This window comes from Lissotriton helveticus, chromosome 8 (genome assembly GCF_964261635.1).
Source record: "Lissotriton helveticus chromosome 8, aLisHel1.1, whole genome shotgun sequence".
Lineage (NCBI taxonomy): Eukaryota > Metazoa > Chordata > Amphibia > Caudata > Salamandridae > Lissotriton > Lissotriton helveticus.
In genome coordinates this window covers 83,888,067-83,912,941 of record NC_136069.1, presented here as the reverse complement: position 1 = coordinate 83,912,941, position 24,875 = coordinate 83,888,067, and the positions used below count along the sequence as shown (strand labels likewise).

The following is a 24,875-nucleotide window of genomic DNA, read 5'->3' as shown; positions in this document are numbered from 1 at the left end:
GAAAGCAACAAAGGAAGCAAAAAGTGTATCGATACAGAAACCTACTACTGCTAGTCTAAGGGGGGACGATACAGAGAAAGATAAAGCTTTACTAGCAGCAGAGACTCGTAGGTTGCATGTGGATGAATCACAGGGAAATTTAAAAGCAAATGCATATGCTAAATTGCTTTATGAATATATTGATGCTATGGAGGCAAAAGCTTGTTACGTTTGCATGCAATTGCCAGCTTCTGTAGACGAAGGTATTAGATATCATCATCTTCCATTGACTTATGGAATCACATGTAGTTTGTTGCTTAGTATATTTTATGAACGTGATGGTTTTGAATATTATTTTTCAAATTTTGATGCTGTTTTACCAGTAGTGCCAAACTACAAGCACTTGAACAAGTGGGATTATTATAAGAATGAAGATAGATTACAGAAATTTTTCATTCCTTGGAAAACATTGGATACTTCACATGCCCGAAGAAATAATTTGACTTGTAAAGTGTCAGAAATTGAAAAAAGGTTTATAGGGCAGGTGGATGATCGGTATAGGAGACAGAAGATTTTAAAGGCTTCTGGCCAATGGAAAACAGATTGGACCGAGGAAGAAAGGTCACACCAAAGAAAGGGTAGTAATGGTCCAATAGCTCTAGATCGAGAGAAGAAAGGGAAACTGTGTATACATAGGGGTAAAACCTATTACGAGAATGTGTTTGCGGGAGACGTAAATTGTGAACATGCTTTCCAATTAGAATAATATACCAAAGACTTCTTGAAGGAAATGCAGGTGATCCCAAATGTATATTTTGTTTGTGGAAGGAATGCATACGTGAAACTACCGGATAATTGGTATGGATCATGTTATTTGGCAATTGTCTTCCCCAAAATATACCATGCAAAGGATTTAGAAATCATAGAGGGAGGAACTCAAGCTAGAGGAAGAAGGGATGTAAACTATGAGGAGGTAGTTGGAGACGTTTTTGGTGCTGCGTTTCCTCTTTTAGGAATAGTACTGAATGACGTCAAGATTAGAAGATTGGCAACAGTTGTAGATAGGTTGTCCGACAGTACTGCTAGATCATTAATTCTGGTGGAGGGAGAGATGCAATCGATAAGGGCAATGGTTCTTCAGAACCGACTTGCTCTAGATGTTCTGTTAGCCAAAGAGGGAGGAGTTTGTAAGGCTTTGAAGGTTCAGGAATGTTGCACTTACATTCCAGACAATTCAAAACCTCTAGAAAAGTATATACGGAACATTACTGAAATTCATCATGAGATTGAGGATTTGACACAGATAAATGTGTGGGAAAAAGTAGGTCATGGAATGGGTAAAGTTGGAGGTTGGTTTGCCAACTTAGGAAAGAGTTTCAATTGGTACATACTGAAACCTATCATCATAATAGTGATTTGTATAATCATCTTGTGGGGATTGGTGCGGCTGTACCAATGGTATAGATCAAATAGGTTGCAGAGATCCATGAGAGAGCAGGAGAGGAGATTAGCTGCGATGCAGGATAATCAGTACAGGAGTCTGAGGGCTCTAGAGATGATGAAACGAGGGAGTACTTCAACAAGTTCCGTTTGATTTAGTTCAAACCTTAGGGATGGTGTTGTGATGGTGATGACTACTAAAAGTCATCAAAGGGGGGAACTGAGAGAGCGTAAACCGAGAAAAAAATAGAAGTGCACCATATTTACAAGCACGTTGCATCAGTTTAGTAAAGATTACATAAGAGTGTCGAATTATATAAGTGAAAATATATGAGTGTTTAATCAAAATAGAATTCATATATCAGGGTGAAAAGCTAATGTAGAAGTGTGTAGAGATGTTAGAATAATGTTGAAATCTCATGTTATGTGGCTGTTGAAGGGGAGAATGTAATTCTGCTAAACGTAGAAATGTGTAGGCCACATGGCAGTTCACAGAGAATGAAAAGTGCTGTTACACTCTCACATGACGTGGATTTCTAATGTTGTTATAATTCAAAGTATTTTTGATCATAGAACTGAAATGTATGTTTTATAGAAGTGTTTCATATAACCATTGTGTGTAATAAGTTAGAATACTGTTTAGACTAAGAAATTTAAGGTTTACAGAGTGCACAGGCCCGTTTCATGTAATTCTAATAGGCCTGAATAGATGAGATCATTTCTTTTGTTCTGCATGTGCTAGTTAGAGGAAGGTCATGTTAAACATAAATTGCGGAGCCTGCTCGATGGTTTACGACTTAGAAGATACGGTGCAGGCCGGAATTTGGGGCCCTCTGTAGAAGTGTCTGTTTGCAGGTGCGAGGAGGTTCCAATCAAGAGAGTGATGAATAGACTTTTGTTCAGGGAGCCAGGCACAGGCCTGGAGGAGGCTTCAGGAATTTCCTGGGGGGTACCGTCCTGACGGAGAAGAGCCTGAGAAGCAAGGTCAACGCTAACGATGGGCCCAGAGGAGTTTCAGCATGGAAAATACCAGAACCAACACCACGTGAGGGGCGTCTCTAAAGGGCGTTTCTATTGTAAATGTGATTTTGTATTAGGGACAGGACCCCTGGGTGGAGTTAAGGCAAATGATCTGAGGAACCTAAGAGAGCGGATGGGTAGGCAGATAGGTTAACTGCGAGATCGATTCACAACGAAGACTAAGGAAAGTGAGTGATCTTCTTTGGAAGTCACCACGGCTTACACCTTTTTAGGTTAAGAGTTTGCTAAGTAGGGATGTCACTTAGTTTAGTGTAGGGACAGTCTAATCTGGATTTTCTTCCTTTCTGTAAATGACTCACAAGTTACAGCTTGTGTCTATTCTTGCAACACTGTTGATTTTTGAATTGGCTTTGGTGATATTCTTTTGCCGACTAAGAGCATTTAGAAAATTTATGTTTGTATTGATCCCAGTATATCTTTTGAACCTTATTTTAAGATGTTTGTATCTCCAGTTAACTTTGGCTTTGTAATAAACTTTTAAAACTTTTCCATAGTAAGTGGTTCTTTAGAGTGGTGTAAGTCCTTAACTGTTTGACCTAGTAGTGGATTGCCTTTTACTCTAAGACAGGTACCAACGGTTCAGTTGACCTGAGTTGAGATCTAGATCAAATGCAATTGATTAGAAATCCAGCCGTAACATATGTATGAGTGTATGTGTATTTGTGAGCGAGTCTCGTGAAAGGGGAGTGGGTGTGTGAGTGTCTGCATGCGAATGCATGGGTGTAAGTGAGTGTGCATGCGTGTGCGCCCCGCTCCCCTCTCGGTTGTACTGAACGGCACTCGCTGCCTGCCTCTCTGCCTCAGCCCTCCCCCTGCTCCCGGGCTGCTGGGGAAGGCCAAAAGAGGGGGACCAGGAACCGGTACTGCTGCCCCTGGAGCAGCCCAGCAGCAGCTTGCAGCAGCTCGAGGCCATCCGGCAGAAGTAAACCCTCTGCTGGGGAGGGGGTGCGGGTCCCCTGTCCTGCCTTAGGGCAAAGGTTTTCTGTTTTTTTGGAACCAGGGTAAAGTGCAGCCGAATTTTCAGTTTCCGAATGGAAAGTTATGGGCCCTGCGTGTTGTCAACTTGATGGTGTTTTCTTTTTGAAGACAGATACAATAAAATAATAGAATAAATACCCCCCCTAAAAGAAAAAAAACAGAAGTGCCACTATTGAGAAGCAAAAAGCCTACAGCACCTGGAATTCGCAGGCGGTCTCCCATCCAAGTACTAACCAGGCCCGACCCTGCTTAGCTTACGAGATCGGGCACATTCAGGGTGGTATGGCCGTAGGCACGAGAGGCTGCCGGTTCAGGCCTCTTATGCAGACGCTTTCTATCAAAAAAGAGTTTGGCCCATATGGACAGAAGTGGGGTAAGGGCCCAAGATACTATGAGAAACAAAAAGGAACCCACACTTCACATTTAACACCATGCAATTTTGGTTGAAAAAGAAGATAAACAAAATTTAATATGTTTATCCTGGCAATTAATTGCCTCGTTTTTATTCAATAAAAATCTTTTGTTGACTATTCATAAAGTCTAGAGAAATGACATTGCCTTTCATGTACTAGCCATAAATGTCGCGATGTTTACTTGGTACAACACAACACAGAAAATTAAATCAAAATTCAGTATACAATGTGCAAGAAATTTGAATCAAAATTACATATACAATGTGTAAACATATAAATATTGTGCAAAAAAGTGATACCATATCTCACAACAAGGAGAGAAGAAAAAAATTCGAAATATATTTCAATCAAAACATAATGGATGCTTATTCACAAATATTTGACCATCAAACAGACTATCAGTGTGTCTGTTGAAAGCACCACCACCATTCTGTAGATGTGCTAGTAGGCTACAAGTTCCTAAGCAATTTAACTATGATTCCGGACTAAGGACTTGATCCTGTTTGCCTACGCGTTTCGAGTTTGGGAGGGTTCTTCACAAACTCTCATCAGGGCCAAATGAATTCTTTCCCTCGTTTCTTAGACCTAATAGTAAAAACATAAACCAAATTGTGGACATTTAATATACATTGCTCTACTCAACCTGCCCGGTCCTTCTCATATGTACAACTATAAAAGTGGAACATACCTCAGAGGACTTGAGGTAAGTTCTGCTCTTCCAAAGCAACATTCATGAATACGTGGAGTCTGTGGGTATTTCTAGAAAAACGTATTTGCACGTAAGGTCCAGGTATTGTGCAGTTCTGACAAGTTGAAATGCTAATAAAGCAGAGAAAGAGACAAATAACTGAATGTCTCTTACCTGAATTAAAATGAGGGTAGCCTGTTGGGTTCCTGCTATTTCCTATTTTCTAATCTGGAAGTTTTCGCCACTCGTTTTTTTGAAGTACTGGAAAACATGTTGTAAAATAGCCCATTACTCACTTTTGTTCGCTCTATCACCTTATGACCCAACATTGTGGGCTGGGGATTCGGGTGACTTACTGCGTTTGTGTCTCGCATTCGTGATGGGGGCGGCTCACGGGCCTCTCAAGAACGTCTTCGTTTACTGAATTTCAAAAAGTATGTCCGGTGACTCTTGTTGCTGCACCCAGGTACAGGGATCCTGCATAGATAAACACGGGCACTCCTTATTCACCTTACTATTTTTCATTTGTTCGCAACAAACTCAAAGCCGAACACCGGTTTTAGGCTTTAAATCATTTTGGTGAAAGACGCGCGCAGCGGTGTTTGCAAGCGGCGCGTTTCCACTTCGGGCTTCTAAAGTTGAAAGCACACGTACTGTTGCTTGAGAGACGCGCGGTAATGCTTTAGCAACCCGCTTCCTAGATTGAATAAAAGATAGACGGGGGCGCTTCCAATTTGAACATATTATGATTGGAGGCTTTAAATCATTTTGGTGAAAGGCGCGCGCAAGGATGTATACAAGCGGCGCGTTTACACTTTCAGCTTTTAAAGTTAAGTGTGTGCAGACGCACGTACTGTTACTTGGGAGCAGCGCGGTATTACTTTAACGACCCGCTTCCAAGGTTGAATATGAGGAAAACGGGAGCGCTTCCTGCTTGAAAATATTATGATTAAAGTCTCTTCATTACTGAGGCACAGGAACTGTTTCTTCTCATATCGACTCTAAGTCAGTCAGACTGCACATACCTGAGGGTTTGGCTCGCCTTCCACTTCGCTTTGACACCATAAACACTGGTCTGAACTCAATTAGTGAAATCACCAGACTTTGAGTGGTGAACGGCAATCTACACTTCAAATCCCATAATGCACTGGTTCGGTAAACCAATTCGCGCCACTAGCGATTGGTCGAGAAAAAAGTGAACCTTTTAGATAGGCCAGTGCAAGTGAATTCCCCTCTCCCTCTGTGTGATGGAATGAGGAAGTGGAAGGCGAGCCAAACCCTCAGGTATGTGCAGTCTGACTGTATACATCCTTGCGCGCGCCTTTCACCAAAATGATTTAAAGCCTCCAATTATAATATGTTCAAATTGGAAGCGCCCCCGTCTATCTTTTATTCAATCTAGGAAGCGGGTTGCTAAAGCATTACCGCGCGTCTCTCAAGCAACAGTACGTGTGCTTTCAACTTTAGAAGCCCGAAGTGGAAACGCGCCGCTTGCAAACACCGCTGCGCGCGTCTTTCACCAAAATGATTTAAAGCCTAAAACCGGTGTTCGGCTTTGAGTTTGTTGTGAACAAATGAAAAATAGTAAGGTGAATAAGGAGTGCCCGTGTTTATCTATGCAGGATCCCTGTACCTGGGTGCAGCAACAAGAGTCACCGGACATACTTTTTGAAATTCAGTAAACGAAGACGTTCTTGAGAGGCCCGTGAGCCGCCCCCATCACGAATGCGAGACACAAACGCAGTAAGTCACCCGAATCCCCAGCCCACAATGTTGGGTCATAAGGTGATAGAGCGAACAAAAGTGAGTAATGGGCTATTTTACAACATGTTTTCCAGTACTTCAAAAAAACGAGTGGCGAAAACTTCCAGATTAGAAAATAGGAAATAGCAGGAACCCAACAGGCTCCCCTCATTTTAATTCAGGTAAGAGACATTCAGTTATTTGTCTCTTTCTCTGCTTTATTAGCATTTCAACTTGTCAGAACTGCACAATACCTGGACCTTACGTGCAAATACGTTTTTCTAGAAATACCCACAGACTCCACGAATTCATGAATGTTGCTTTGGAAGAGCAGAACTTACCTCAAGTCCTCTGAGGTATGTTCCACTTTTATAGTTGTACATATGAGAAGGACCGGGCAGGTTGAGTAGAGCAATGTATATTAAATGTCCACAATTTGGTTTATGTTTTTACTATTAGGTCTAAGAAACGAGGGAAAGAATTCATTTGGCCCTGATGAGAGTTTGTGAAGAACCCTCCCAAACTCGAAACGCGTAGGCAAACAGGATCAAGTCCTTAGTCCGGAATCATAGTTAAATTGCTTAGGAACTTGTAGCCTACTAGCACTTCTACAGAATGGTGGTGGTGCTTTCAACAGACACACTGATAGTCTGTTTGATGGTCAAATATTTGTGAATAAGCATCCATTATGTTTTGATTGAAATATATTTCGAATTTTTTTCTTCTCTCCTTGTTGTGAGATATGGTATCACTTTTTTGCACAATATTTATATGTTTACACATTGTATATGTAATTTTGATTCAAATTTCTTGCACATTGTATACTGAATTTTGATTTAATTTTCTGTGTTGTGTTGTACCAAGTAAACATCGCGACATTTATGGCTAGTACATGAAAGGCAATGTCATTTCTCTAGACTTTATGAATAGTCAACAAAAGATTTTTATTGAATAAAAACGAGGCAATTAATTGCCAGGATAAACATATTAAATTTTGTTTATCTTCTTTTTCAACCAAAATTGCATGGTGTTAAATGTGAAGTGTGGGTTCCTTTTTGTTTCTCATAGTATCTTATGCAGACGCAGCCCAGCCCGCATGATGTCGTCACCAGGCTACTTTCAAGTACATTTGCACATTTCCATTTCACACCTGCCCTCCGTTTCAAACTTCCTGCACAGAGCCAAGCACAGCCCTCTCTCGCACTTGCTTATTTGAAACTTTGGCAGAGGCTGGGACCTCCCTTCTTAAGGGGCCGGCACTAACAGCAGCAAGCGCCTAGTCTTGCTTCTAAGGCACTCTACTTGGGCCACTTCTATACGTGCCCTCCTGGGGGGTGGGGGGGCTGCAGGGACTCCCGCTCTGCAGCTGATGCTCACCCCAACTCTGGGGAGGCAACTTCTTCACCCTCAAGCACTGGCTGCTTCAAGTCTCCTGTTGTGTGTTTTTTTTTTTTTTTTAAATCAAGGACAGGCCCCTGTAGGTGTCTTGGCGCTGAAAAACAGATGTTTATTGTTACCCAACTCAATGGTACTCATTTTATCAACCTCAAATGGATGAAAGGCTGAGTGGACCCGCGGGGATTTGAACCTGTGACCATTAGGTCGAACACAGGCCCCTGCAAGGGACACATTAGTCCACTGAGCCACCAGACCTGGCTATGCAAATAATGTCTATGCCCCGCCCTTCGGTGCCTGCGTGTAGAAGAGAGAGTGAGGCGAGGGTCCAAGAAGTGCCGGGGTCCAGGAGGGAGGAAAGGGGGACAAGCAGCACCAACAACCATTTGTGTGTGTAACCTGCCGCTTTATTGAAACAGGTGCCCATTACACTTTATTAAAAACTGGCACTTTGCCTTACAAAACTAAAACCTCTCTAAACATCGAATTACCTGACCCTTTGACATTTCGTCCCCCCACCCCTACGATGCTCACTTGATAAAAAAAAAACACCCTGCAACATACAACAATACATAACTTCCAATACATTAAATAATACACAATCTTATCACATAACATTATAACTCCTACCCTCCCAAGACCTACAATCCTATCTGCCTTCCTGCAACTGTAACTAACGACCCTCTAATGTAAACTTCCTAACTGCTTAACCTTTCCCCGCTCCTGTTCACCAACTCCCCAAACTTAACAATAAACTACCAAACTCCAGCCAAACATGGTCAACTTCAAAAACAACTCTGCCAACCAGGAAAAGGCGGAAGGGTAGGCGATTACACTGCCTCCACCTTTTCCTGCCCCCCCCCGCACCCATTAACAGTCGCCCTGATGCCTCTCACCCTTGGTTCCTCACTCCCGATGCACAGATGTATGATGATACATCGCCAACCGCAACAACGCCAGCAATGCCCACGCAATTTTTACATCGTAAAAGACATTATATCACAAGCATTCCCTGCGCATGCTGTCCCCACGCTATTGCAGTGTCTCTGCTGTTTTAGGCAAATACAACGCAGTTCACAAAATCGCATGCTATTACATCGTTTTTTCCACTGTGTTTGTTAAGTATCTGGGGCGTGTTGTATTGTAATCCTGTAGTGTTAAGTTTGATACAAGTGATCGGTGCCCGCTTCTGTCATCTCCCGTGTTCCTGCCTCCCCTCAAAAAGTTATTTTCCATCCCCCATGTGCTATATGTGCTTTCATAACGAATGTCATTTTCCGTCATCTTCCATCTTCGTCATTGCAGCAACGTTTTTGTTTTGAAAGTTATTTACATAATGTAAAAACATAGTAGAACCATATGCGCGTAAAATTATTCTTATTCAATACAAGTGATCGGTGCACGCATCTGTCATCTCCCGTGTTCCTGCCCCCCCAAAAAGTTATTTTCCATCTGCCATGTCTATATGTGCTTTCATACCGAATGTCATAATCCGTCATCTTCCATCTCCGTCATCGCAGCACGTAGCACTCATGTTGCATCATCTGCTATAGTGCTCATGTCGCATCTTCACGCATGTGGCATGTTATATGATATCTTCCGCATCTAGTGCCTGCTTTTGCCAATATGTTTTTCATCGCAGCACATCATGTCGCATCATGTGCTATAGTGCCAGTCTTTCCTAAAATGTCATCCACGTAGCAATATGTTTTTCATCGCAGCACAGCATGTCGCATCATGTGCTATAGTGCCAGGCTTTGCTAATGTCATTCATCTGCCGTATATGCTATGACGTCATGTTGCATCTGTCACAATCGGTGCGCGCATCTGTCATCTTCTGTGTTCTGGACCCCCCCCCAAACAAACTTCTTTTCCATCTGCCATGTCATCTTGCATCAGTCCTAATGCGCATCTGCCATCTATAGGGAGAAAATTTCGCCTTGGTTTACTGATCAATTAAAACATCTCAAAACCTTAACAAGGAATGCCAAAAAAACCTGGCGAAAAAATAAAGACCCTAACAATCGTAAAATCTATCAAACCCTACATACTAAATATATGAGGGAAATAAAAACAGCGAAAAGAACACACATAGCTGAACGAATAAACAAAGCCGAGAATTCGTCTAAGGAGCTCCACCACATCCTAAAGGAATTCACTTCCTTTAAAAGTCCGCAAGAAACACCAAAAACAAATGAATGGACGGAAGACCTTTCTACGTTTCTAGACGACAAAATCATAAAAATATGTAAATCCTTTGAAATAGAAAATACATCCCTCCAAAACCTGGAACAGGAGCTACACACAAATCAAGCTGTACACATAAATGATTCATCCCCGAGCTGGTCCACTTTCGATCTGTTGGATAACAAAAAAACTATGCTTTTGGGATGAAAAATCAAATCAGGCTCTCCCAGTGATCAGCTAACCTCAAAACTATTTGCCATTCTTGCCCCAGTGTTAGTAGACCCCTTTTCCTGCCTCTTAAACTCATCCCTGACAGAAGCGGAATTTCCTAAAATTTGGAAGGCGGCAAGAGTTAAACCCATATTAAAAAAACCCGGTGCTGACGCAAACACTTTCTTAAATTACCGCCCCATCTCCTTGCTGCCCTATTCAGGGAAAGTATTGGAGGCATTTGTAAATGAACAGCTGGTAAACTATCTTGAGAAGAACAACCTGCTCGATTCCTCACAGTCGGGTTTCCGTGCTGCCCACAGCACGGAAACAGCCCTGATCGAGGTTGCCGCCAACATCAGACTTGCTCTTGACAAACGTCAATCCTGCATTCTGGTGCTTTTGGATCTGTCGGCTGCCTTTGACACCATCTCCCACCAGATCTTGATTAGAAGACTGTGGTCAAAGGGCAGGTTTTAAAATGGTTTATCAGCTATTTGTCAAATCGAACAACAACACTGCAAATAGACGAGACCCTGGCCAGTACTCGGCCTGTCACAAGAGGTGTGCCTCAGGGTTCTATTCTCAGCCCCTCGCTTTTTAACGTTTATTTGGCCCCTCTGGCCAAACTTATCAGGGCATACGGATTTGACGTGTTATCATATGCGGATGACACGCAAATACTGGTCACCCTCGGCCCTGACGTAAACAACACCAAAAAGCATTTTAAAATGTGCCTGATAGAGGTAAAAAACTGGATGAGTTTAAATCATATCCAGCTGAATGGCACCAAATCTGAAATTATGACATTTGGGTGAGCAAGCGAACACTGGACCCATGACTGGTGGCCCCCAGAAATGGGGGAGTGCCCCGTCCCAAAAGAATCAGTCCGCAACCTAGGATTCCGCATGGATAACAAATTGTCCATGAAGGACCATGTAAATCATACCGTAGGCACCTGCTTCGGAATCATGCGGAGTCTACGTAAGGTCTTCAAATGGATACCAACAGAAGCACGCAGAACCTTGGTTCAGGGCCTTATAGTAAATAGGCTAAACTATGGTAACTCTCTCCTCCTTGCCATAAATGAATGCCATAGTAGGAAACTGCAAGTTGTACAAAATACAGCTGCTCGTCTGATTCTGGGTTTACCCAGACGATCCCCCTCTTTGCCATGCCTAAAAAGCCTACACTGGCTTCCTGTTAAAAAAAGAGCCATTTTTAAAACCATGTGTTTGGTTCATAAACATATATACGGCCCAGGACCAAAATATTGGAATCAAAAACTGACATGGTACCAGCCTGGTCGACAACTGAGATCTAGTTCCAAGTCACAGCTTACGCCGCTTAGAGTTTTAACTGCTAGAAACGGCGGATGTGCCTTTTCCTTTATGGCACCATCCTAATGGAACAAACTCCCCCTAAACATACGTACAACTACTGAACTCATGAGTTTTCGCAAAAAATTGAAAACATGGCTCTTCAGTTAAAATTTTCCATTTTTAGGCTCATCCACTTTTTACTAGGACTGTCCGCATGCGCCATGAGACACCCTCGGGATGTGAGATGTTGCGCAATACAAATATCCAGACTAGACTAGACTAGACCATCTGCATGCATGTGGCATGTTATATGTCATCTTCCGCGTCTCGTGCCAGCCTTTGCCAATCTGTTTTTCATCTCAGCACATCATGTTGCATCATGTGCTATAGTGCCAGCCTTTGCTAATATGTCATCTAGGTAGCCATGTGCTTTCATACAGAATGGGTCTCTCAGCCTCGACAATAAAAATGTTTTTACTTTGAGCAAGTGATAATTATCTATAGTTTAAAAGTTATTGACATAATTGAAAAACATTTTATTTTCCATCTCCCATGTCATATGTCATCCATCTTCCATCTCCCATGTCATTGCATAATCCGTCATCTTCCACATATTGTCATAATCCGTAATCTTCTATATCGCATCTGTCATCTGCACGCATCAGGCATAATGCTAGCCATGTGCTATATGTGCTTTCATACCGAATGTCATAATCCGTCATCTTCCATCTCCGTCATCGCAGCACGCGTTGGCATTGCTAGCGATGTTAATGTCAATGCGCATTAGTAGCATGCGTTGTAAAGCCTCCTGCGATGTGAAAGTCGCATTGTGATGGCAGCGCATGAAAACACCGTTGTTGTAGTGGGTGTTTCCCCCGACGCACACCCAACAACCTGGACAAAACCTCCTATAACTCTAAAAGATAAAGGTCCATGCCCAAGCGGGAAAGGTGAACCCCGTCACCCCGAAACAACTCCGGCGCATCGTACCTAATGTCCCGATGCCAAACCTGTGAAAACCCCAAGGGCCTCATTTATGAAAAGTGACGCATCGCTGCATGAAAACAGCAATGCGTCACTATACATTGCGCCCTCCTTGCAACACCAATGATGCGTCATATTTACAGTATGACGCATCATTGCGCAAGGAGTTACAGATACGTCAGTATTTCTGATGCATCTGTATGGCACAAAAGTGACGCATTGCTGGAGTGTGTCACAAAAGTGACGCAACTCCAGCAATGTGTCCTTTCACATGGGGCAAGCATCATGTGAAAGGGCCTGCGTCAGTCTTACGCCTGCTGTGAGTCAGGCGAAAGAAATTGACGCATTTGCGTCCTAGAAGTGGCGCAGTGAAATCTTATAGATTTCACTGCGTCACTTCTATGACCTTTTCCGGTGTCAGAACGCCCCCCTGCATACATTATACCTGGTGCAGGTATAATGTAGCGCAGGGGTTTACAAAGTGACGCATCTACCTAGATGCGTCACTTTGTAAATATGGTGCAACAAGGCACATTTTTTACGCTGCTGGTGCGTCACAAAAAGTGGCGCACCGGCATCGTAAAAGTGACTCACGGCCTCATAAATGAGGCCCCAAGTGCCTACAAAAATTAACCATCTCCACATTGATCTTCCTCCTGGCTTTATCCACCGCCTGAGGGCTCATCGCCCCTCTCCAGACCCTCTGCGGAACAAACTCAGTCCAGACCACCGTACACCCAGACCACCGCCTCTTAATTTCCTCCAAGTCCTTTTTCATGGCCCTCATCAAGACCAACCCCGTCTCCTGAACCATATTATTCTCACCCAAATGGGGAACCAACACATCAGGACATCTACCCGCTACCAACAAACCGTTAAGCGTTCCCACCAACTCCTTCCAACGTATACCCCCTCTCCCAAACCAACAAACCTTAAAAACAGCAGGATTAAACCCCAAATTTTCCCCAAAATAACTGTCCCAGGTTTGCACCTGAGCCCGCTTAACAAAAGAGTGGCACACTATACACACTTCCATATCACGGGCAAGGGGACCAGCCACGGAACCTGAAACGAGAAACAAGAGTAAGTACACAGGCCACAAAAACAACTGCGCTATCATTGGTCAGCCTCGCCGCGCACATATCGCCTGTAACAATCGGACGACCACCTCCCCAAGCGCATGATGTACCCTCGCCCCCAACCCCCTGTGCGCCCCTCCCATCCACCCCCAGCAAAGCCAACGTTTTCCGCAACACTGCCAACAGCTGCGATCCTGTCACCCCCCGCCCATCTGCGTACAAAAAGACCAACCCTTCTGCTGGTTCCCTCGCCCACCATTTCAGCCCCCACCGTACCGGGCACACCTCCCCCAAGGCCACCTTCCCCAACGATACCCACCTGCCAACACTCCTCTGGTCTGTCTTAGACTTCCTCAACCAAAGGCTTACCTCCTCCTCCCCAAAAGCCACTTCCGACCACCTTATCCCAGTACCCTTTTTCGACTCCAGCAACTCAGACACCCGAAAGGCCCCGCGAACATTCACTCCATTAAGGTAGTGAACAAGCAAGCCTCCCCCACATTCCTGCAAACCAAAGGCAAGGCTCCTACCACCCTCCCCAACGAGGCCCACGACAAGGGTAGCCAAACCTGACCCAACTTCCCACACTCCCGTGCCCAACCTTCCAGCATCCGCAACCCGAGCTCGCCCGCGGCCGGTGCATAGCCCCACAAGAGTTTGCCCACGAAGGCAATACCCGCCAGCATGCCCGCTATCGTGATCTGCGTGGGACCTTTGCAGATGAGCGAGGGATATACTGTATAACATCCTCCTGTCTCTCCTGCCCTGGAGCCCGCCGTAGCGCCCCGGATGCCACAAACTCCCCCTTGCAGACGCATACGTTGTCCTCGTCGACTCGCCAAGGACCCTAGAACCAGCTGCAACATCCTGTGCTGTCTACGTACCACAGCTGAGGAGGCATGCATGTCGGGTCTCGATCCGTGTCCTTGGCTAACCCACGGAATCTCCCCCATTGTGAACGAGACAAAGCATCCGCTATGTCATTATTGATCCCAGGCACGTGCACCGCGCGAAAAGCAATGTCATGGCGCAGGCAACCCAGCACAAACACCCTCAGCAGTTTCAGTACCTGTTCATCTCTGGCAGACTGGTGATTCACCACCTGCAACACCACCATGTTATCCACATGAAAGGTCTGTGGGCCAACACCTCTCCCCACAGCGACACCGCCACCACCAGAGGGAAGAGCTCCAAGAACGCAATGCTCTGCCCTCCCCCTGCCCAGTCCGGGGGCCACTTCTCCGCACACCATCCCCCCTGCCATTATAGCCCAAAACCGTCGCTCCCTGGCGCGTCCGAAAAAATCTGGACATTCCAGACCAGGTCATCCCCCCTCTGCATGGGGACCCCGTTACAATTCTGCAGAAAAAAACTGCCACATCCACAGGTCCTCGCGAATGCCCGCAGACAGCCTCACGTGGTGATGCGGAGGCCTCCGCCCCGCCAAGGCCCTGCACCAACCTCCTACAAAACGTCCGACCCACTCTCAACACTCTGCAAGCAAAATCGAGGTGCCCCAACAGCACCTGTATCTCCAAAACCGTGACTTTGTGCCTTGCCAACATGACCTCCAGCAGCCCCAACATCTGCTGCTTCTTTTCCACTGGTAAACAGGCCTCCATGGTCCCTGAGTCCAGCTCTATGCCCAACAATGACAGCGTCGTGCCCGGCCCCACTGTCTTCTCTGGTGCCAATGGCACGCCCAAGTCCTCCATGATCTCCTGAAACCTTTCCAGCGCAACTAGGCAGTCCGTGGTGTCTGGGGACCCGACCAAGAAAAAGTCCTCCAGGTAGTGAGTTACTCCTTGGTGACCCGTCGGTTCCATGAAAAACCATTGCAGGAACGTACTGAAACAATCAAAAAGTGCGCAAGACATCAAGCAGCCCATCAGCAATGCCTTATCCACATACCATCGGCCGTTAAACTGGATCCCCAGTAGGCCCCAATCTTCTGGGTGGACCGGAAGCAGCTGGAGCGCCGACTTGATGTCGCACTTTGCCATTTTTGGCGTTGCACCCGCGGCCACTACCAAGGTCATGGCAGCGTCAACCGATGAGTAAGACACCGAGGTCTCCCACTCATCAATGTAATAATTTCCCGAGCCACCTTCAGGCCACGACAAATGTTGAATGGGGTGAAACTGCCCCGCCTCCTTCATTGGTACCACCCCAATGGGAGACACAATCAAATCCTCCAACGGCCAGTCCTCAAAGGGCCCCGCCATGCGGCCCTGACTGACTTCTTTAACCCGTTTGCACTGCACCACCTCCGGGTGCTCCTTGGCAGACTTCAAATTGTCGGCCCATCTCCGAAGCCGTGGCCCCTTATAGCCCAAATGAAATTCTTCCAAAAACCCGGTCCGTAACCGATCCGCGGCCCCTTTGTTCAGGTAACCCTGCGATTCACCTTAACTGGAGTACGAGCCCTTTGCCCAGACCCCTTACCCCCTCTACCACCTCCAAATTGCTGGGTGTTCCCCGTCCGAACTCCCCCAGCCTGATTTTGTTGACCCCCTTGATGCTGCCCAGAGGACCCGCAACATCTAACCAAGGGGTGGCCGTACTTACCGTAACCTGAACATTCATGCCGAAACCAGCAGAGTTACCTAGCGCAAGCCCCTTTATTGTAGTCCCAACAGGACCCCACGAACGCCGGCTGAGTTTTGGCCCCTGACCCCATCCATCCGCGGGTGGGGCGCCCCTGAAAGGGCTGGTAAATAATGGGCAACCCGCTTGCTGTAAAGATGGTCTTACCTGACCCAGCCAGCCCCATCGTGTGCTGCCATAAATTGGAATCAAGCTCACCCCATTTCCCCTCGGGATCCCACGCCATCTGAGACCTGAACTCCTCATTATACTGGGCCCACGCATACCCACCCCCATGATCTAGGCCTTCCTAATGACGTCCATGTAATTAAACAAGGACCCGACCGCTCTGGAACTTTTTCGCAATAAACGCTGGCGGAAATTAAAAAGGCCGCCGTCCAATTTTCGATCGTGAGATGCACCTTCGGCCTCTTCTGGAGTTCATACTTCTCCTCCTTCGAACCCTCCTTCGCCCTCACCTCCCGGTGCAACAGCTTCAGCAACTCCACATACTCCCCCTTCCAGATGCTTTCCTTAGTAGACATCATCAAATGCTCACCTAACGGCTTTGTAACTCCCATGTATGGGAGCCGCTTAATTTTTAGTTCTTTACTCTCTGGCTTCGCTGCACCATCTCCAGCCGTCCCCATACCCACCGTGCCAGCCCCGCTCGCAACCCCACCTGCACCACCATCGCCAGCGCCTTCATGCCCTGACCCTGAGGGCCTCGCGTCCGCCTTCTTGTGTTTGTCCTCCAACACCTCCCCATCACCCCATCATCGGGGCCCACTCCTTTATTCACCACATACTTCCTCTTCCTCAGACGATCCCCCCATCCCCCACCTCCCCTCCCACCCCCACCGACACCATGCGCGCTGCTCCATTACCTGATGCCTACAATGCCACACGCCGCTCCTCAATCCTCGGATCCAGTGGATGCCGTCCTCGCCTCCCAGTGAGATGCTCGGGCTGTTCTTCCCCGCGGGCCCCGTGACACCTGCAACACAATACCAACACTGTTAGAGGACACCCCACCGCCCTCACCATCCCTCAATTCCCCTTCTTCCAAGCTATCCTCATCCTCAATTAACTGTACCCCGCCGTACACATAACTCCTCCCGGCCGGAGGCGCCGACTGCACCCTGCCCGAAACAGCAAACACATCCTGCACCCCTCCTAAACTCGTAAAAACATCTTATGCGGTGCTCCTCTTCCGGCGTTGCCCCCCAAGCCGTAGTGGCCCTGTGCGTGGAGGGGTCGGTGAGCCCGCCATGGGCCTACTTCTGCTGGCCGCGACTGGATCCCCTGCCGGTGCCGGGCAAGCCGCGGGAGGCTCAGCCCTCCCTTCACCTTGGCGCCGAGGGGCCGTCCCAAGCCCTGCCAAGTCCGGAACCCCACGGCGTACGTCCTCCTGAAAAAGAAACGGTAGGTCTGGTGTGCTGGGTCTCTCAAACTGAGCCTCCCCACCGCCTCCACCATGCCCCCCCACCAACCGCCTGCCTACCGCCCACGGCCCTCAACATCCACCTGACCCCCCGCCTCATCCCCTCCCTCCTCCTCATCACTCCCAACCAACCCCCAACCCTTGCCCCACCCTCATCTGAAGAAACCCCCCAATCCCACCCTCCCTGCGCCCTCCCTGCGCCCCTCCCACCTCTTCTACCCCAACCCCGGAATTCCCTCCCCACCACGAGGGGCCCGCCACCTCACCGCCTCGCTGCACCTCGCCCCCGCCAATCCCCACGCCTCACGTACCCCCTCCTCCCAGGCATCCAAAACATCCTACCCCTCCCACTCCCACTCACTGTCCTCGGACTCTAACAGCAAAGGGGACATCCCCCCAACCTCCGCACGCTCACCTTCCCTTCCCCCAGACACCCCTCTTAATACCTCCCCCTGCCGCCTCCCCTGCAACCCACCCCGTTCTCCTGCATCCACCTCTGCCCCCTTATCCATCTGTGGCCAACTGAGGCCACACCCTGCACTCCCCTACTCTTCCCCCCCGGGCCCCCTGCCTCCCTCTCGCCCTGTCCTGGGTTAAACCGCTCCGGGGGATGGGCTATCCTTCCTCCCAGCATGCCTCTTAGGCCCTTCGCCCCCTGTCACAACTGGCCCCTTCCCCCCTCCCCCCACGGGAGTCCTCCGCTCACTATCCCCCCTGCTGGGCCCGCCCGCCCCCTCACGGCCGCCCCTTATCACCGGGTTGGCCAGACACCACAGACACCACAGACTCTTCCCGTAGCGAGACTCCCCTCCCCCTCGCTGCACGCCTCGCGGCCTTGCTGGGGCCCTCGGCCTCTTGCTTCAAGGCCCGCGCAGTCGGCCGCATCACCCCCCTCCCCGCCCCCGCATTACGACCGTCCTAGCGCTCTTCGGCTGCACCTCCTTCCCGCCCACTACCCGGCCCCCTTCCCCGATCAGATCCATAACCAGGGCCGCGCCCCCGCCATCCGTGCGGCCCTGGTCCCTGACCTGCACACGCGCCATCTTGCGTGGCGGCGAACAGGCCAAAACGGCCGCCGCCACGTCCGCAAACGTGCGCCTTACTGGGTGCTCCGGGCCCTGAGGGCCCACCAGCAAATCCATCCGCCCAGCTTCACTGAGCAGGCGGATGGCTTCAAGCACTCTCACGTCATTACAGGCCATCACTAAAATCACTCGCCAACACAGAACCAAAAACAAGCCACAAAACGCCACCAGCTTCGCCAAAAAAGACTACAGCGCTCCCAGCCACCAAGTCACCAGAACCTAAAATGGTGGGTGGGGCAACGCTGACCCCCTTGAAATAGCCTTTGGCTACATTTTCAAATTGGGCTGCCTTTGGGCTACTCCCATGGCAGCCCAAAACAGCAAAATGGCTGCTCCCTGCTCGCCCCCTCCCCCTCCCAAATCTGCCCAGGGGGTAGACCTCGCGATGCTCGGCTGCCCCCCAAACTCCCCATGTCACCGGCCTGGCTCTCTGTCTCAGTGGCCCCCTGCTCCCGGGCTGGCTCGGACAGCCTAGAGAGGGGGGACCCGGAACCAGGGCCGGCGCAGCCCATCAGCAGCAGCAGCTTGCAGCAGCTCCCCAGCCTTAGATGGGGGGTCTCTGTTATGTCCAGTGGTAGAAGTGGGCAGGATCAGCAGGGCACGGCGTGCCCCTACTTCTTGAATTTATTTGAATCTGTTCCCCTACTTTAAAAATCTTTTAAAGTGTCCCAGGATGACAGAAATATGCAAGGCCTAGGGATAAGGCTCAACGTTCGGGGCCCTTCCGAGACGGGTGGGGTGGGCAGAGAAGGAAAAGGAATCTGTCTTTTCCTTCTTGACCAGAGAAGACAAGGACAGAATCAACTTCTGCTCTGCCACTGCCAGCTGACTCCCCCACCCTCTTTCTTACTCTTCCTCCCTATCTTTCTCGCTTCTCCTCAGGTACTGAAAACCGTGACTTCAAGAAATTATCATTACTCCCTCTTTCCTCTCCTTTCGTTTATTTGTTCCTCTGTGAAATGTATCCAAAAACTAAAAAACCTTTACCTGGAAATGTCGTCTTTTTCGTACATTTTTATATTCCAAAGTTCAGCCTTGGGATCCAGAGACATAAAAGGTCCTAAATGTAAAAAACGAAAGAAAGAAAAATAGAGAGGTCGCAAAATGGCAAGATTGATTTTTATTCAGACCCATTTTACAGAGTTTGTCAGTAAAGCGCTACTTTTGTTTTATCGTCTTTCCCTGGGTGGGGAAGTGCACCATTCCTGGAGGTACTGTGCAATATCTGCTTGATGGGTAAACAAATAGTGCACTGTGACTCTGTGTTCAGGGATGTGGTCTTTTTAAGACATACTTTATATGTTTTGTAAGGATATAAGCAATCAGATCCTACAGTTCGACATAAAGTTCCACTGGGAGACCATCATTCCCGGGTGTCTTGCCCCTCTTAGAGGTTGTGGCGGCCAAGTGCAGTTCTTCCAGGGTGAAGGGTGTGTTCAGGCCCTCTCTCTCTTCCGGGCTCAGTGTCTTTGAGATGCCCTCGAGGAAACTATCCGCCTGGGCTCTCTCTGACGCCACCGGTGAGTAGAGTTTGCCGTAAAAGTCGGTTATGACCTTCATGACTTCCTCCTTCTCACTTTGGAGGATGCCCTCCGAGTCCCGAAGCTCCACCAGCGGTGTGTGGGTTGAGTGAAGGTTCTTGAAGAAGAACGAGTTGCATTTCTCGTCCTTCTCGAGGTTCTCAGTTCTGGTCCGGAAGATGATTTTCCTGGATTCTTCCCCGAAATGCTCTGCGAGCCCTTTCCGGGTTTCCTCCAGGTCGTCATCCACGTCCCAACCTCTGAGCTCGAGTTCGTACAGTTGCTGCAGTTTGCTCTGCAGTTTCCTGAACGTCCTCTTCTTTTTCCGTGCAGCAGCTCTGCTTGCATCCTAGAAGAAGCTCCGGAACCTGTCCTTCACCCATTCCTACCACTCGCTGGCGGAGTGAAAGAGGCCCTTCATATCCCCCCACTCTACATACACGGTTTTGAGGTTCGCCACTAACTCCTCATTTTCCAGCAAGGAGCAGTTCAGCTTCCACGATCCTGGGCCAGTGGGGAACTTCCCAGTAAGTTCCCCCTCGAAACTGACTGCTCTGTGGTCAGAGAAGTGGATGGCGACCATGGAGCTTCGCCCAGGCTTTACTGTTGGGGAGGTGAATAGGAAGTCGATCCGTGAACGGCGTTTGGCCCCATGCTCCCGATGATGTCTTGGAGGGACGCCTCACCTACCCTCTCCACCAACAGCCTGGACGTCACATCCATCCCTGCAGAGCCAGACCCACCGCATCCGTCCAGCTCTACTATGCAATTGAAATCACCACCTGTTAGAATGGTTCTGGAGGTCACGAGTTGCATCCGGAGCACCCTGAACATCTCGAGTCGCTCATTCTTCTCAGGGGGGCATAGACATGGATGAGCCTAACGCGCTTACCTGCCCACGAGCCGTCCACGACCAGCACTCTGCCGTTGACCTGCTCGGTGACCTTGTCCACGGTGAACTGCCGTCCCCTGATTAGAATGGCCACTCCAGATGATATGCAATCGTTCCCTCCAGACCAGAAAGATAGCCAGTGCATCCACTGCCGTTCGAGCTGGCTGTACGCCAGAGCGTACGGAATCCTGCATTCCTGCAGAAAGTAGATATCTCGATTCTGTGTAGCCAGGAAGCCAACATGCCAACCCGCCGAACCTGATCCTTCACGCTTCTAGCGTTTAGTGTGAACAATGATATCACCATTGCCTCCGTGCTATCAGTCAGTACTCTGTTCTGAACCTACTGGGGTTGAAGGCCCAGGGGTGCTCTACTTGGAGTCCTAAACCACCTGTTGGTTCTGCGCTCCCCCTTCTGGGGTTTCCTCTGTGCTCTCGATGTACACTTCCGTATTGACTTCTGGGGTCCACTCTGCTGCGTCTAGTGGGGGGCTCACCATGCTGAGCTGAAGAAAGATTTCTTGGAGGACCGTCCTGATCTCCCCCAGGCCCTTGTCGTCATCTTCGTCTTCCATCTCAGCATTGGCTTCGTTGATTTCTGTGTCGCTTACCAAGATGACTTCGTTGTCTTCCTCCTCGACTTCGGTGCCTGCTATGTTCACTTTCTTACTGGCCAGGAAGTCTTCTTTGCATGGCAATTTCCTCTTATTGGTGTTCCCTCGCTGGGGGGCTCGTCCTGGTATTGTCCCTTCCTCCAATGTCTCTGGCTTGGGGCTGGGCTGTGATGAGCAGTGCCGATTTACCTTCAGTCTGGCGCTGGTGCGTCTCTCTTTTTCTTCTTCTTTATCTTTTGTGGCCTTTTGGTGCAGGGTCTGTGCCCGGACTTGGCTCCATGGCTCCTGGGTGCCATCATCCTTGTCTTCGTTGCTTTCCTCGGGTTTCCCCTTCTTCTTCCCCTTTTTCTTCTTTTCCTTCTCCCCCTTTGCCTTTGCAGAGTCTTCTGTCTCCGACTCCACTCCCTTGCCTCTGCTTCTGGTGTTGGGGCAGTTCCCTCTGGGGACTCCTCTGGTGGGGATCGTGGTGGTGCTCCATCCTCGGGCCGTCCTTGGGTTGGTGGACTTCCTCGGCTGTTGACATCCTAGTCGGTGGTGCTGGTTCCTCTGCTGCGGGTGGCACTGCCTTGGGGTCCTCTTGGTGGTTCGTGCCTGTTCCTGTGGGTGTTGGTTTCCCTGGAATTTGGCTTTCTTTGTCTCCGTTCCTGGGGGCTGCTGGTGTCTTTGCCACCTCGCTTCTGGCTTCCTTCAGGAGGGTGTTCAGTTGTGCGTTGGATGCTGGGGAGACCATCGGTCTGGGCTGTCTCAGTCTCCAGGCTGGGGTCCATGCAACGGCCACTGCGTAGCTCTTCGGCAGGTGAGACATGGGGCATCGGTAGTAGGTGTGGCCCTCACCTACTCAGAGGTTGCACTTTCTGATCCCGCTGCATGTGCTTGCTTTGTTTCCGGACTGCTTGCAGATTCTGCAGAACTTCTTTGGGCAGTCCTTGCCGGCGTGTCCCACGGCCTCACACTTCCTGCAGGTGAAGAGTTATCCCGGGTATCTGATCCTCCCTTCGTCGGCTCCCAGGTAGAAGCTTGCTGTTGGGTGGTTCAGGCTGTCTCACCCTTTAGGGTCCTTGTGGAGGTCGATGGTAGCTTGCCAGGTTGTGTTCCAAACTCTGTTGTTGTCTCTGACCTTTGTGGGTCCATTCTGGATGGTGCCGTACCTCTGGAGAAGCGACGCGATGTCTCTGTCTGGGATGTGGGGGTTGGTCGTCTCAACCGTTACCCTCTTCTCCATGGTCTCCGGTGCCAATCCTGTCGTCAGGCTTAATTTGCTGTATGGTGCCTCCTTCTTCTTCCCTTGGAAGAGGTCCCAGTACTTCCTGAAGAGGGCCTGGGTGACAAAACTAAGGAGGAATATCAAGCCTGGGGCGGATGCCTGCCAGCTCAGCACATCAGCCATTGGGACCCCTTCTGGGTTGAGCACCTTGCTGAGAATCAGGTCTCGCGCCAGTCTTGGCCCTGTCTTGTCGAGCACCTCCCACCGCATGACCTGGGCGTGCTGGTGGGAGACGTTGTACCCATTAAAGGGTTCGGGGGCTGTCCCTTGCCTGGTCCCTGCCTCACCCCTCCCTCCACCCAACCCCAGGTTGTTCAGGTGCACCTGTTTTAGTCTTTGATTATTCAAATGTTGCACAAAGGGTTCATCTGTATAGAAATCAATTCTTTTTTATTAAAGAGAACCCCCAACCATGGTATTACGTTCTAAATTCAAAGTTTGTGTTTCTCCAGACCAATCACTATAAAACTATACTGCCTACTAGTATGGTTGTCTTGTGACTCCTCCACCTTGTAGTCCTTAGTCTTATGTAATATTTCTTATACAGTGATTTACACATGTATGATTGTTTATGTGTAATGTGTGTGATGTAAAGTGTTCTGACACCCTACATTGGTATCACTGCTGGTGCTGTAAATCAAATTAAGTGAATCTGAGCGAGAGTGTGGTTATGGAGGTTTGAGGGATACTGTTAAAGGTTGGTATTGAGGGAATCATGGCAGAGGGAGTCATTTGGGGGTACCAACAAACATTGCTGCACAGGGCTCCACCAGCACTAGCCGCGGCCTGTGCAGGTAAAAGTGGTGGGGCCGGGTTGGGGAGTTTTTGACATACGACCACGAGAGAAAATTAAATAAATAATTATTTGTCCCTCGTTATCGTCTGTTGAAATCTCCACCCCCCAACCGGCCCCACAGCCCGACTGCTCTTACCTGCATGGGCTGCGGGTGACCAGCACTAAAGCCGGTCCTGCCCTTGAGGCCAGTCCGCCTCACCCATCAGAACCTCCATTGGCCTTGTTTCAGCAGTAGTGGTTGCAACTCACCAGGAATTGGCAATGCAGGATCTGCACACATACCAAACTTTAAGGTCTCTGCTTCATGCACAAGCACTTTTAACATGTGCGGTCTGCTTTGGGGCCATTGGAATTATGTCGCAATAGAGGACAGAATTATGCTGCAGTGTTGCCTAAATTATACAGCAAAAAAAGGCTTCTGCATAATGCATTATATTTACTGATACTTTATTATTTTGACATTTTTACACCTGCTAACAGTCTCTGCAAAGATTTTGCCTTATTAGTAGCAGTGTAACATACAAATGCAGCAGTGAGAAAGGCATCAGCAAACATTTGCACAGGGATGTCCTCTTCACAGAAACACAAGTCACATTTTTTGTAACTTTTGATCCATTCGAGCTACAATTTATAAGTTAAAATCTTCAAAATATGCAGCTGATGATGCATTATGTGGCAAATATTGCAGAGACATAATTGTATAGAAAACATTTGCAAACTAGGATATTTTGCCATTGATGTTTGAACTGTTCTTGTGGAAAAAGGGAGAAGTGCTGATGACAGAAACTGCGTGGCTCAGAGAGAAATTGCTTGTGCTTCTACTTTTAAGTGTATTTGGGACATTCTGTGATTGGAAACATATCCCACTTTGTGAATGTATTTTAATGTCAATAACTCATATTAAACCTTAAACAAAAGTGTATGCATTGGTTGAATTAAATAACACAATAAGCTGTAACTGGGTAGTGAAATGCCAAACAAATACTAAAAATTAGAATGATTTGATCTTTCTGGCCACACCTCTGACTCCGTCCACTGACGCAATCCTTAGGTTATTCCTGCCCTCTGATTCTACGCCCAGAGTTCGCTTGCTTTTTTCCCCCACTTCGACCACTGGTTCTGTTTTAGGGCAAAGGTTTTCTTCATTTTCTTTCAGTTTTCGAATTTACAGTTAAGGGCCATGCATATTGTAAACTCCATGCCGGATTCTTTATAT

General features: G+C 48.4%; 1 pseudogene; it reads right to left on the bottom strand.

The window, feature by feature from the left end:
* Positions 1-3,623: 3,623 nt before the first annotated feature.
* On the bottom strand, positions 3,624-3,732 carry LOC144774437 (5S ribosomal RNA; annotated as a pseudogene).
* Positions 3,733-24,875: the final 21,143 nt, after the last annotated feature.